Genomic DNA, 12,218 nt, shown 5'->3' on the forward strand with positions numbered 1-12,218 from the left:
TATAGGACAGCGGATCAGCTCGTTAGGTTCACACGTATCAGCTATTGGTGTGCCCCACTTCATTCGGGGTGTTAGGTTTATTTCGCATTTATATCAGTTTATACAGTCATGGTATATCGGGGGCCTTGTCCCGGTAAATAGTTTAGCAGTCAAACTCATGTCAGAGGTTTCATAGACTAATTCAGTCATGTCATGTTAGATATATAACTGGGTTAGCCTTGTTGGCTACATTATTATGTTTCAGACTACTTTCCGCAATCATGATAAAACAATATTTTTTTTCAGACTTATGATTATTAACTCTCATGTTTTATTATAATCATCCATGTTTAACTTATATTTCGCATCATTACATGTTCCATTTAAATAGTTTTGTTAGGATCGGGGAGTTCGGGATAGTGCAGAATTAGATAAAGCAGTAAATTAAAGATAATAAGAAAGATAATATGAGACAAAGATTTAACGTAGTTCGGTCAACTTGACCTACATGCACAACCAAAAGAGAAGCAAATTTATTAACACCAACCGATACAAAAGAGAGTACAGAACAACCAGTTGTATACGGTAAAAATCGGATATATGCAAGACCGGTGACACCGGGGCCGAGGGTAAGATCAAATGAGCACGAGTATGATCAGTCTTTTCTTCAGACCGGGGGATTGCACCAGATGTGGCTGATCCGAGAAAAGAGAAGTAAATCTGTTGGTCCGGTGTATCCGGACCAAACTCTGCGTTTCGTTAGCCCGATTTCGCCAAGTCAAGTTCTCGTGGCCATTAGCCCGGTTTCGCCAAGTCAAGTTCTCGTGGCTGTTAGTTCGGTTTCTCCGTGTCTGAATTGAACGTGACCGTTAGTCCTGTTAACCAGCCGCGGAACCGACGGAACCGCCACGCATCAAGACCGTTCTGCCATTTTGTACTGATAACTGTACGGGTGTCAGACCGTACGGTCTTATCTTATCCTTTAAGGGTTTCTTTCTTCCAAAAGGGCTTTGTGTAGTATGAAAGGCCGATGAGGCAAAACTATAAATAGAGGACATTTCCCTACTTTTAGGGGTTAACTTTTTTAGATCTAGAACATTGTAATAGAAAATATATTTAAGCACTCTCTCTCTCTCTTTCCTTTTTTAGTCCGAATCAGTGGATCTTGTGGCTTGTTTATTCTTTTAACATCATTAGCTTAATTATCTATAACAATATATTCATTCAACATCGATATATATATATATATATATATATATATATATATATATATATATATATATATATATATATATATATATATATTCATATATACATATTATAGCACGCAAATTCATAAGTATTTCACATCAGCAAATATAGATTAAAGTTTACCACATACCCTATACCTCACTTATAAATTCAATTGTTACCTAAATTTGGGGTAAACAGTTTGGAGCCCACCGTGGGGCTAGGATAATAGTGGTTTTTTAATCTTGGCATCTATCTCCTACCCATTAGATTAAGAAATCTTTTGCTGATCTCTGTGATAACGGACCAAATGGCAAGCAGTGGACAATCTGGTCATGTCAACAACAATGAGATTGCGGCCGAAAACGAGAATAGTGGGCTATGGGACCTACCAGCAGATCCCATCGACCCAAATTCTGTTGATTCAAGGGAAGGCCTCAACCGATAGAACATCGCGAACCAAGAGAATGCCACCCAACAGGCCACTGATCCCTTAAATACTCACAATTCAATTACTTTATCCCGGGCACAAGGTCAAAAAGTACCAGATACCCCGGATGAGGTTAACTTACGTTTAATTTTTGAAATGTTGCAGGAACAGAGAATCGCGCCGAACAAGGAATCACAATAGCCCAGCTGCAAAGTAAAAATGATAAAGCGGCCCCGGAGAGGCCGAAAGGCGTCGCTGAACCCAGAGGGGATAAAACTCGGATAGTCGAGAGTAATGGATCGGGAGCCGGTTCATCCACCAAAGTTCTAAGAATGCTCGAAACATTGGCAAAGCGGGTAGACTCAACTGAGAAGATGGTGAAAATATATAACTCTCGGGTGGATCAGATCCCGAGGGCTCCTCCGATTCTAAAAGGACCGGATTCGAAGAGGTACATCCAAAGGCCTTTTCCTCCAAGTGCCGCTCCGAAGTTGATCCCGAAAAAGTTCAAGATGCCGAACTTCCAGAAATACGACGGAACAACAGATCCACAGGAGCATGTGACTTCGTACACGTATGCCATAAAAGGCAATGATGTCGAAGAGGATGAAATTGAGTCCGTTTTGCTGAAAACATTTGGGGAGACGCTATCGTAGGGGGCGCTGACCTGGTATGACCATCTGCCCGAACATTTAATCACTTTCTTAGAAATGCTTGCAGATGCGTTCATTAAGGCCCATGCCGAGGCTAAGAAGGTGTAGGCCCAAAAGGCGACGAGAGTTCGTGAACCGTTTCCAAAGGGAACGGATGGAGCTCCCTCCGGTTCCAGAAGAATGGGCTGCACAGGCTTTTACCAAAGGGCTTAATCCTCGGAGCTCGACGACCTCATTTAAGCTGAAAGAAAATTTGTTGGAATATGAGGCTGTGACCTGGGCTGATGTTCATAACAGGTACGAATCAAAGATTCGGGTAGAGGATGACCAGCTTGAGCTCGCCCTGGGACCCATAAATATGAGCAAAAACTCCAAAAGGTCGAGAAAGGCCTATGACCCGGAGGTCCGATCATCAAGGGACAGATACCGGTCATACTCTCATTCAGAAAAGTTGAGTTTTAGGTTAGAGAAATCAAGGGTTGGCCCCAGTCAATTCTCCGGTCGGGATGATAAATGGACCGAGCGCCCGTCGAACAGTCGAGGTCTATCATTTAGGAGTGATGCCGGGAGTTCGGTTAGCAACAAAGACTTGCCAAGGATATCGGAGTACAACTTCAGCATCAATACCTCGGATCTCGTCTCGGCCATTGGTCTTATCGCAGAAGCAAGATGGCCAAGACCACTGAGATCAGATCCGGGTCAGCGGGATCCAAGCGTGATGTATGAGTACCACGAAACTCATGGGTACAGAACTGAAGACTGTAGCCAATTGAGGGAGGAGGTGGCTCGGTTACTGAAGAATGGCCACCTTCGAGAATTCTTGAGTGAACGAGCTAAAAGCCACTACAAGGAAAGGGAATCTCACAAACGGGCCGAACCGGTGGAACCTCAGCATATAATCAATATGATAATCGGAGGCACAGACGCTCCTCGAGGACCGGTGATGAAGCGAACAAAGGTTTCCATTGTGCGTGAGAAGCGCAGCCGGGATTACGTACCCGAGGGCTCCATCTCTTTCAGCAATGAGGATGCAGAAGGCATCATTCAACCACACAATGATGCGTTGGTAATTTCTATTCTTATTTTTAAATCACAAGTTAAGCGTATTTTGATTGACCTAGGTAGCTCGGCCAACATCATCCGGTGAAGAGTGGTCGAACAGCTAAGGCTACTCCATCAGATTGTACCGATTGCCCGGTTACTCAGTGGGTTCAATATGGCAAGCGAAACCACGAAGGGGGAGATTTCTTTGTCGGTCAACATTGACGGCACCATTCAGCAGACGGTGTTCTATGTCATCGAAGGGGATATGAAGTATAATGCTTTGCTTGGAAGACCATGGATTCATAGCATGAGGGCGGTGCCATCTACACTACATCAGCTGCTGAAATTCCCGACCCCGGAGGGGATAAAAACCATCCGAGGTGAACAGCCCGCTGCCAGGGAGATGTTCGCGGTCGAGGAAACGCCACTCTTTCCCAAAAAATCGGATCTGAAGGATGATGAATCAGTCGGAGGCAAGGATGCTCAATAGCAATTAAAGGGTACGGGTTCGACAGCGGAGCAGAAGGGGTCGGACCCGGGGTATGAAGAGGATGATTTCGGCATACCCAGATCGTTCGTCTTACCGGATGACTCGGATGCAACCAAATCTACCGTAGAGGAGCTGGAGCAAGTCATCTTGTTCGAATATCTACCGGATAGAAAGGTATACCTGGGCACGGGGTTAACCTCGGAGCTCAGGATCAAGTTAATTAAATTTATTTAAGCTAATGTCGATTGTTTCGCATAGTCCCATATAGATATGACAGGTGTGCCACCGAAGTGACAACTCACAAACTCGGCCTTGACGGGAGATTCCCCCGGTGAAGCAGAAGAGGAGGCCCATGGCAGAGCCGAAACACGCCTTCGTAAAAGATGAGGTAACAAAGCTTTTAAAAATAGGATCTATCCGGGAGGTAAAATACCCGGATTGGCTAGCCAACGTGGTGGTGGTGCTGAAGAAAGGTAATAGATTTAGAATGTGCGTTGATTATAAAGATTTAAACAAAGCATGCCCGAAGGATTCATTTTCGATGCCTCACATCGATAGAATGATCGATGCGATAGCCGGGCATGAGATGTTAAGTTTTCTCGATGCTTACTCTGGGTATAACCAAATCTGGATGCACCCGGAGGATCAAGAGAAAACATCATTTATTACTCGGTATGGGACTTACTGTTACAATGTCATGACCTTCGGGTTAAAAAATGCGGGTGCAACTTACCAACGCCTAGTTAATGGGATGTTCGAAGAACAGATAGGGAAAACAATGGAAGTTTATATTGACGACATGGTAGTCAAGTCCCTGGAAATAGAGGGCCATTTAAAACACTTATAGGAAACCTTCGATGTGCTCCATAAATACAACATGAAGCTTAACCCGGAGAAATGTGCCTTTAGTGTCCGATCTGGCAAGTTCTTGGGTTTCATGGTATCGAACCAGGGGATTGAAATTAACCCGGACAAGATCAAAGCCATCGAGGATATTGAGGTGGTGAATAATGTCAAAGGAGTGCAGAGGCTCACAGGAAGGATAGCAGCGCTGAGCCGTTTCATTTCGAGGTCTTCGGATAAAAGTCACCGTTTCTTCTCCTTATTAAGGAAGAAGAATGACTTCATTTGGACACTGGAATGCCAAAAAGCCTTGCCGGAACTGAAAAGGTACTTGTCCAACCCACCTCTGCTGCACACACCGAAGGCGGATGAGCAGTTGTTTCCGTACCTTGCCGTATCCGAGGTAGCGGTAAGTGGTGTTTTGGTCCGAGAAGAATCAGGTACGCAATTTCCTATATATTACGTGAGTAGGACTTTAGGGGATGCGGAGACCCGTTATCCCCACCTTGAAAAGTTGGCTTTGGCATTGGTAAGTGCTTCAAGGAAGCTCAAACCTTACTTTCAATGCCATCCGATATGTGTAGTGACTACTTATCCTCTAAAGAACATCATGCATAAACCGGAATTATCGGGTAGACTGACCAAATGGGCCGTAGAGATTAGCGGATATGATATCGAATATAAACCCCGGACGGCCATTAAGTCTCAAATCTTGGCTGATTTTGTGGCAGATTTTACCCCAGCTATGATCCCCGAGGTTGAGAAAGAGCTTCTGCTAACCTCGGGAAAGGCTTCGGGTATTTGGTCTCTACACGCGGATGGGGCCTCAAACCTCAAAGGTTCCGGACTAGGCATCGTCCTTAAACCCCCCGCCGGGGATGCCATTAGACAGTCGATTAGAACTATTAAATTGACTAACAATGAAGCCGAGTATGAGGCTATGATTGCAGGTTTGGAATTAGCTCGGAGTATGGGGGCCGAAATAATCGAAGCAAAATGCGACTCTCTCTTGGTCGTTAACCAAGTAAATGGCATCTTCGAGGTGAAGGATGAACGAATTCAAAGGTATCTGGAGAAAACCCAAGTGATACTACACCGGTTTAAAGAGTGGACCGTGCACCATGTAGCCAGGGAGCAGAACAACGAAGCCGACGTATTGGCCAATTTGGGCTCTTCGGTCGAAGGGGAGGAAATCAACCCCGGAACCATAGTGCAATTGGTGAATTCGACGATGAAAATGGGCATACTAAAATAAATATGATGGGTCTAACTTGGGACTGGCGTAACAAATACATCGACTACTTGCAAGATGGAAAGCTCCCGAGTGACCCAAAAGAGTCACGGTCACTAAGGACAAAAGCAGCACGGTTCTGTTTAATAGACGAACAATTGTATCGACGGTCTTTCTTCGGACCCCTGGCTAAGTGTCTGGGTCCCGGAGAAACCGATTATGTGATGAGAGAGGTCCACAAGGGTACCTGCGGTAATAACTCTAGTGCAGACGCCTTAGTTCAAAAAATTATCAGAGCCGGTTATTACTGGAACCGGATGGAGAAAGACTAGAAGAATTTTTTCCGGAAATGTGATGGGTGTCAAAGGCATGCCCCGATGATCCATCAACCCGGGGAGTTGCTACACTCGGTGATATCACCTTGGCCTTTCATGAAGTGGGGAATGGATATTATTGGTCCTCTGCCATGGGCACCAGGTAAGGCCCGTTTTATTTTGTTTATGACTGACTATTTCTCCAAATGGGTTGAAGCGTAGGCCTTCGAAAATATTAGAGAAAAGGAGGTTATTGACTTCATATAGGACCACATTATTTGTCGTTTCGGCATCCCGACGGAGATAACTTGTGATAACGGTCCTCAGTTCGTTGGCAGCAAAGTCAATAATTTTCTCGAAGGGTTGAAGATCAAGAAAATTGTATCAGCTCTGTATCACCCAAGTGCAAACGGACAGGCAAAATTCACGAATGAAACAATAATTCAAAATCTAAGGAAAAGACTTGAAACATCGAAGCATCACTGGAGGGAAGTTCTATCGGAGGTATTGTGGGCTTACAGAACCACATCAAAATCAAGCACGGGAGAAACGCCTTTCTCGTTGGTCTACGGGGCCGAAGCCCTCATCCCCGTAGAAGTTGGTGAACCGAGTCTCCGATTCAGACACGCCACCAGTAGGTCAAACGAGGAGGCCATGGCCATAAAACTCGACCTCACGGATGAACTTCGCGAAAATGCGTTGGTCCGTATTGCAGCCCAGAAACAGAGAATGGAAAGGTACTACAACCGGAGGGCCAATTTTTGACATTTTCGAGTTGGGGACTTGGTGATTTGGAAAGTTACTTTGAACACCAAGAATCCCAACGACAGAAAGTTAGGTTCGAACTGGGAAGGGCCATACAAAATTACAGGAATAACGAGTAAAGGGTCGTATCAATTGGACTCCATGGACGGACAACGGTTGCGCAATAACTAGAATGTGGCTCATTTGAAGAGATACTACTGCTAAGGTATGGACACCTACCCTTGTGTTTTTTTTTTTGTTAATCTTTATTTTTTACAGGAAGTCGAGTACCGGATGAAGTCAGGTGTTAGGTCTGAAAACACGTGTTGCACTCTTTTCCTTAGTATGGTTTTGTCCCAAAATGGGTTTTCCGATAAGATTTTTAATGAGGCAACAAGTACAACGTGTTACTTGATAAAAACGAGGATACGTGTCCGGGAACTCGGGGGTATATCCTACGAGTGGGGACTTGATAGTGCTTACCCGATCATGCAACTCGGATAAACACTAGGGGACTACACTATACCCACATCGAGGCTTACCCCGGTTAATAGAAAACGAAGAAACTCAACAAAGAAAGTGAACGCTGTTAGGTGCTACTCCGGAGAAGTCCTCGAAATTTTGTATCTCACCTTCATCTAAAACCGGACCTTCTGTATTAGGTTTCGATGTAAGGACCAAACGATCAGAACGAATCGTGTCCACTTAGTATTTGCTACGGCAAAAACAGAAGGAAACGGACGAAGTCTTCATATCATGTACGTGCAAATACTTGCAATATAAAGATTATTACAAATTCATTTCGGATGTGTCTTCTTGTTAAACACCCTACACCGGTGATTACCGCCGAAGTTCGGCATCGTTTTATCTAAATACCTTACATCGGGGACTATAGTCGAAATTCGACAAAGGCAATAAGGTCGCTTGAACCAAGCCAAAATCTTTTAACACCCTCGAATGGGGATTGCTATATCAAAGATTGCTAAGGCAGGGATTCAGGTGTCCGAACCTAATCTATGATAAATAAACTGTCGAAAAACATCGGCCCTAAAATGCCTAACGTGATTCGGAGACGTCTGAATTCACAGAGCATAAATAAGTCCCACGGGCAAACCACTCGATCAAATCCCCGGACAAAATGTACCGGACGAAGAGAAAAGCCACTTACCGCCGGCATAGTGCGAAAAAATCACTCCGAGCCTTTGTTTGTTCTTTAATGGGATTGACGATTAGGGAAAAAGTCATAACAAGCATTTAGATAAAAGAATAAAGAGAATCGGAAAGAAAATGCACATTCCATATATGAAGGTTTTTACATCCGAAATTTCTACAGAGTTAAAAAAATAAAATGGAGCCAAAAAGGCAAAATAAAGGCCAATGCAGGCCCTGGTATACCCGGTGCGACTAGATCTGGAGTACTCGGATACTGTTCTCTCAGAATCCTCAGAATCGGTATCGAGGGCTCTCTTGGCTTCCTCCTCGATCGTTCTGGCTTCGAGTATCAGGGCCGGGAGGTCCCCAAATCCTTGTTGGGCTTGCTCAAGGGTGGCCCTTCGGGACTTCCACCGTTCATACTCAACCGCAATCGTGGTATGAGCCTCGGCAGCCTCCACATTCTTAAGAGACTCAGCTAAGTCGGCCTCAGCTTGGGCCAATTTAGCCACTAATTCCGACCTCTCTTCATCGAGGATTCTTTGAAATTGAGTAGCCGACTCAAGCTCGGCCTTCAGAATGTCATTGGCCTCGGCTGTCTCCTCGAATTTGGTTTTGAGCTCGTCGCATATCCGGGCCCTATCCTCGGCTTTCCGTTAAAAAACCCTCAACTTCTCCTTGTACTCGGCATTTTCAGATTCAAGCAGCCTATGCCTCTCGGCCAACTTCACGGCATCAGTCTTGACCGAATCAAGCTCACTTCGGAGTTGGGAGATAGTGGCCTCGAGTTCACCGAGCCTCGAAGAAAAATGGGCATTGTCTTGGCTGAGGCCGACCTTATCAACTATTCCAGCCAATTCAGCTTTCAAACTAATATTTTCAGCCTTCGCAGCTTCGAGTTCGGGTTGAAGGTTGGAAAGGGCAGCTGCCCGGTTCAATTGATCCTTCTTTACTTGCAAAAGGTGCTGGAACTTCTTCGTTTCCCAACCCTGGGCATCCAGATGACCCTTAAGGTCGACAACCTCTTGCTGAGCACGGATAAAGGCCTCATTGACGAGCACCACACTCTGTAAAAGAAACGAGAAGTTAAACTTGGATAAAATCGGAGCTAAAGTTTACATTGAATTATGGAAGGATTGGGTGATAAGCTCACCCGGTTGCCCGCGTGTATCCCCTCGTTAATGAGACTCTGCCAGGGGACTCCGACCATCTTTCGCTTATTCGAGTCCGAGATGAGGGGCCTCAGATAGCTTGCAATTCCCACAGGACGGGACAAGAAACTGCAATCCTCGGGGACAGTAACCACGACCGACCTTGTCCTCCTCGGTTCCACGCTCGGGGCCGGGAAGACACGTACTAGGCTTTCCCTTGAATAAATTTTGGTGGACCGGCTAGCTGCCCTCGTGACCCGTGGGGTAGGGAGATGTCCGAAACCGGCTGCTTCTCCGGTTGCAGGTGGTGTATCCGAGAACATGTCATCGAGGTTATCCAACCTCGGTGCAGGAGAGGTTGGAGCAGCCCCAGCGGAGGCAGGTGCCTCGGATGTTGCAGCTGGGTCACCACCAAGCAGTGGGCCGGTATCCATTGGAGCCTCGGTATCAGGGACCGACTTAGCTCTTTGTTCGGCTTCAGTAGTCGAAGCAAGCCCGGATCTTCTAGTCCTTTGCAGGGGAGTCTCCTCAGATGAAGCATCACCTGAAATGTCAACGTATTCAATTGACCTTAAAGGAGTCGATTAAAGAACTTCTTCCCCACCTATGTGCAAAGCCGGAGCTGAAGGTCCTTCCTCGGCTGAAGGAAATGGCGGAATGGTGGTTTCCTCCTTCGAAATAGAGGCGATGGAGGGGGCCACACCGACCCTTCGAATAAGGAAATCGGGCTCGGTTTCATCCCTTAGAGTCCGAACAACGCTCTTTGCCTTCTTCTTCGGTTTCTGACCTTTGTCCAAGGGCTTTCTCCGCCTTTTGTTGGCAGCAGCAATAAGACGAGATGTCCCTCGCCGAATCAAATTGGATGCACCGCAGCTTTGAGCTCTCTGGCGGATCGGTCTTGGCTCCACCGAGCCCTTGGGTAAACCTGAATACCGAAGAGATTATAAAAGGAAAAGGAAAAAAGTAGAATATACAATGTATTCCAATTCAAGCTGAGTATTACCGTGATTTTGAGAGACCCATCGGCCACGCGACATGTCCCCCCATGTCCGATTTCATGGATGTGTTGACCGAGGAGTGCTCCAACCCATTCATTCATGTTCCGGACGGCCGGAGGTATCCATGCTACGGCTGATATAAAGAGAAGGGGAGAAATCGTGTGAATACAAGGGAGCAAGTGTTTGACAAAGCATGCAAGAATAATTATTGAAGGGAGAACTGAGAAACTTACGATTATCGTTCCACCTCTCCGGAAAGGGCATATAGTCAGCCAGAATGATGTCCGTGGTCCTCACCCGGACGTAGCGTTCTAACCAACCTCGATCTCTGTCTTCATCCATCTTCGAAAAAATTGGGTTCCGACCTCGCTTGGCGAGCTTTATCACGCCCTCTCGGAATAGCCTCGGGGAATATAAATGGATGAAATGTGTCATCATAAATTCCTTTTTTATATTGTTGGCCAACAACCGGAGGCAGGCCACGGTCCTCCAGATTATCGGACCAATTTGGGCCAAGGTCACGTTGTATGTCCGGCACATATCCAAAATAACCGGGTCAATTGGGTGGTTGAGCTTAAGTGTAAAGGGATAGGTGTAAACATACAAGAAGCCTTCCCTATGATCGGCGATAGATTCTTCGGGCCCGGGGGCGAACACTTGAACCGGACTGTTATCCCATCCGCAATCAGCCCAGACCTGGTCAAGATTATCCTCGGTAATAGACGAAGGATATCGCCTTACACCGAACCCTCTATCCTCAACCGGAGAAGGCTTCTCGACTTCAAATTCTTTGTTGTAGTTGGGTTTGGACAGTACTATGTCCGAAGCGGTAGGTTCAATGAAGGTTTTTCCCTTGGGTTGTGAGGTTGGCTCGGCTCCCAGAGAAGAAACCGAGGGAACGTCCTGGGAGGTAGTTTCGGTGTTGGCAGACATTTGGGATATGTGAAAAGGGAGGTTGGTGAATTTGAAGTAGGAAATGAAACCGATGATATAAGGAAAGATTGAAAGGGCAGTTGAAGAGTTCAAAATGACGAGTGAAAGAGGAAACAAAGGAGCACTTTTGATCAAAGAACAACAATGGAGAAGTTGGAAAAGTTGGTTTATGATCACAATCAAAACAAGTGAGAAAAGGAGATGATCACGATCAAAACAACTGAGAAAAGGAGATTAAAACGATTGAAACAAGTAAGAAAATGGGAGAGGAAAACGATCAGAAGTGGAGAAGTAAGAACGTGAAGAAGTGAAAGTGGTAAAATGAGAGGGTTAAAAGCCTTATACAGGCATGGGAGACTGTAGTGGTTACAGAGTTCAGCCAACCGGGGGGGTGCCACGTGTCCCACAATTAATGAGACGTGATATGAGGCGACGTGGGTTACGGCGGTTCCGAGGTCGCCGGTCATTCGGGCGAGACTCGTGGCCGATGTCAGAGGGACGTGACACAACTGTTCCCGCCAAAATTAAAAGATAAGAACGGGCTTATGAAACCACCGATTTTGTGACTCATCCACTTCCTGTTACTCTGGTAAAACTACGGTCCGGAAAATGTGGGGACTATCTGTATACGGTAAAAATCGGATATATGCAAGACCGGTGACACCGGGGCCGAGGGTAAGATCAAATGAGCACGAGTATGATCAGTCTTTTCTTCAGACTGGGGGATTGCACCTGTATGTGGCTGATCCGAGAAAAGAAAAGTAAATCGTTGGTCCGGTGTATCGGACCAAACTGCGTTGCGGTTAGCCGGTTTTGTCAAGTTAGCCCGGTTTCGGTTTCGCCAAGTCAAGTTCTCGTGGCCGTTAGTCCGGTTCCTCCGTGTCCGAATTGAACATGGCCGTTAATCCAGTTAACTAGCTGCGGAACCGACGGAACCGCCACGCGTCAAGACCATTCTGCCATTTTGTACTGACAACCGTACGGGTGTCAGACCGTACGGTCCTATCTTATCCTTTTAGGGTTCCA

At 46.0% G+C, this 12,218-nt stretch overlaps 1 protein-coding gene across 2 annotated transcripts in view; it reads right to left on the reverse strand.

Annotated features, from left to right (window-relative positions):
* The window catches only part of LOC132045903 (coiled-coil domain-containing protein SCD2-like), a 64,990-nt gene that overhangs the window by 43,509 nt on the left and 9,263 nt on the right, over positions 1–12,218 (reverse strand). The gene's annotated exons all lie outside the window — the stretch shown is intronic.

The sequence above is a fragment of the Lycium ferocissimum genome, unplaced genomic scaffold, assembly GCF_029784015.1.
Source record: "Lycium ferocissimum isolate CSIRO_LF1 unplaced genomic scaffold, AGI_CSIRO_Lferr_CH_V1 ctg853, whole genome shotgun sequence".
Lineage (NCBI taxonomy): Eukaryota > Viridiplantae > Streptophyta > Magnoliopsida > Solanales > Solanaceae > Lycium > Lycium ferocissimum.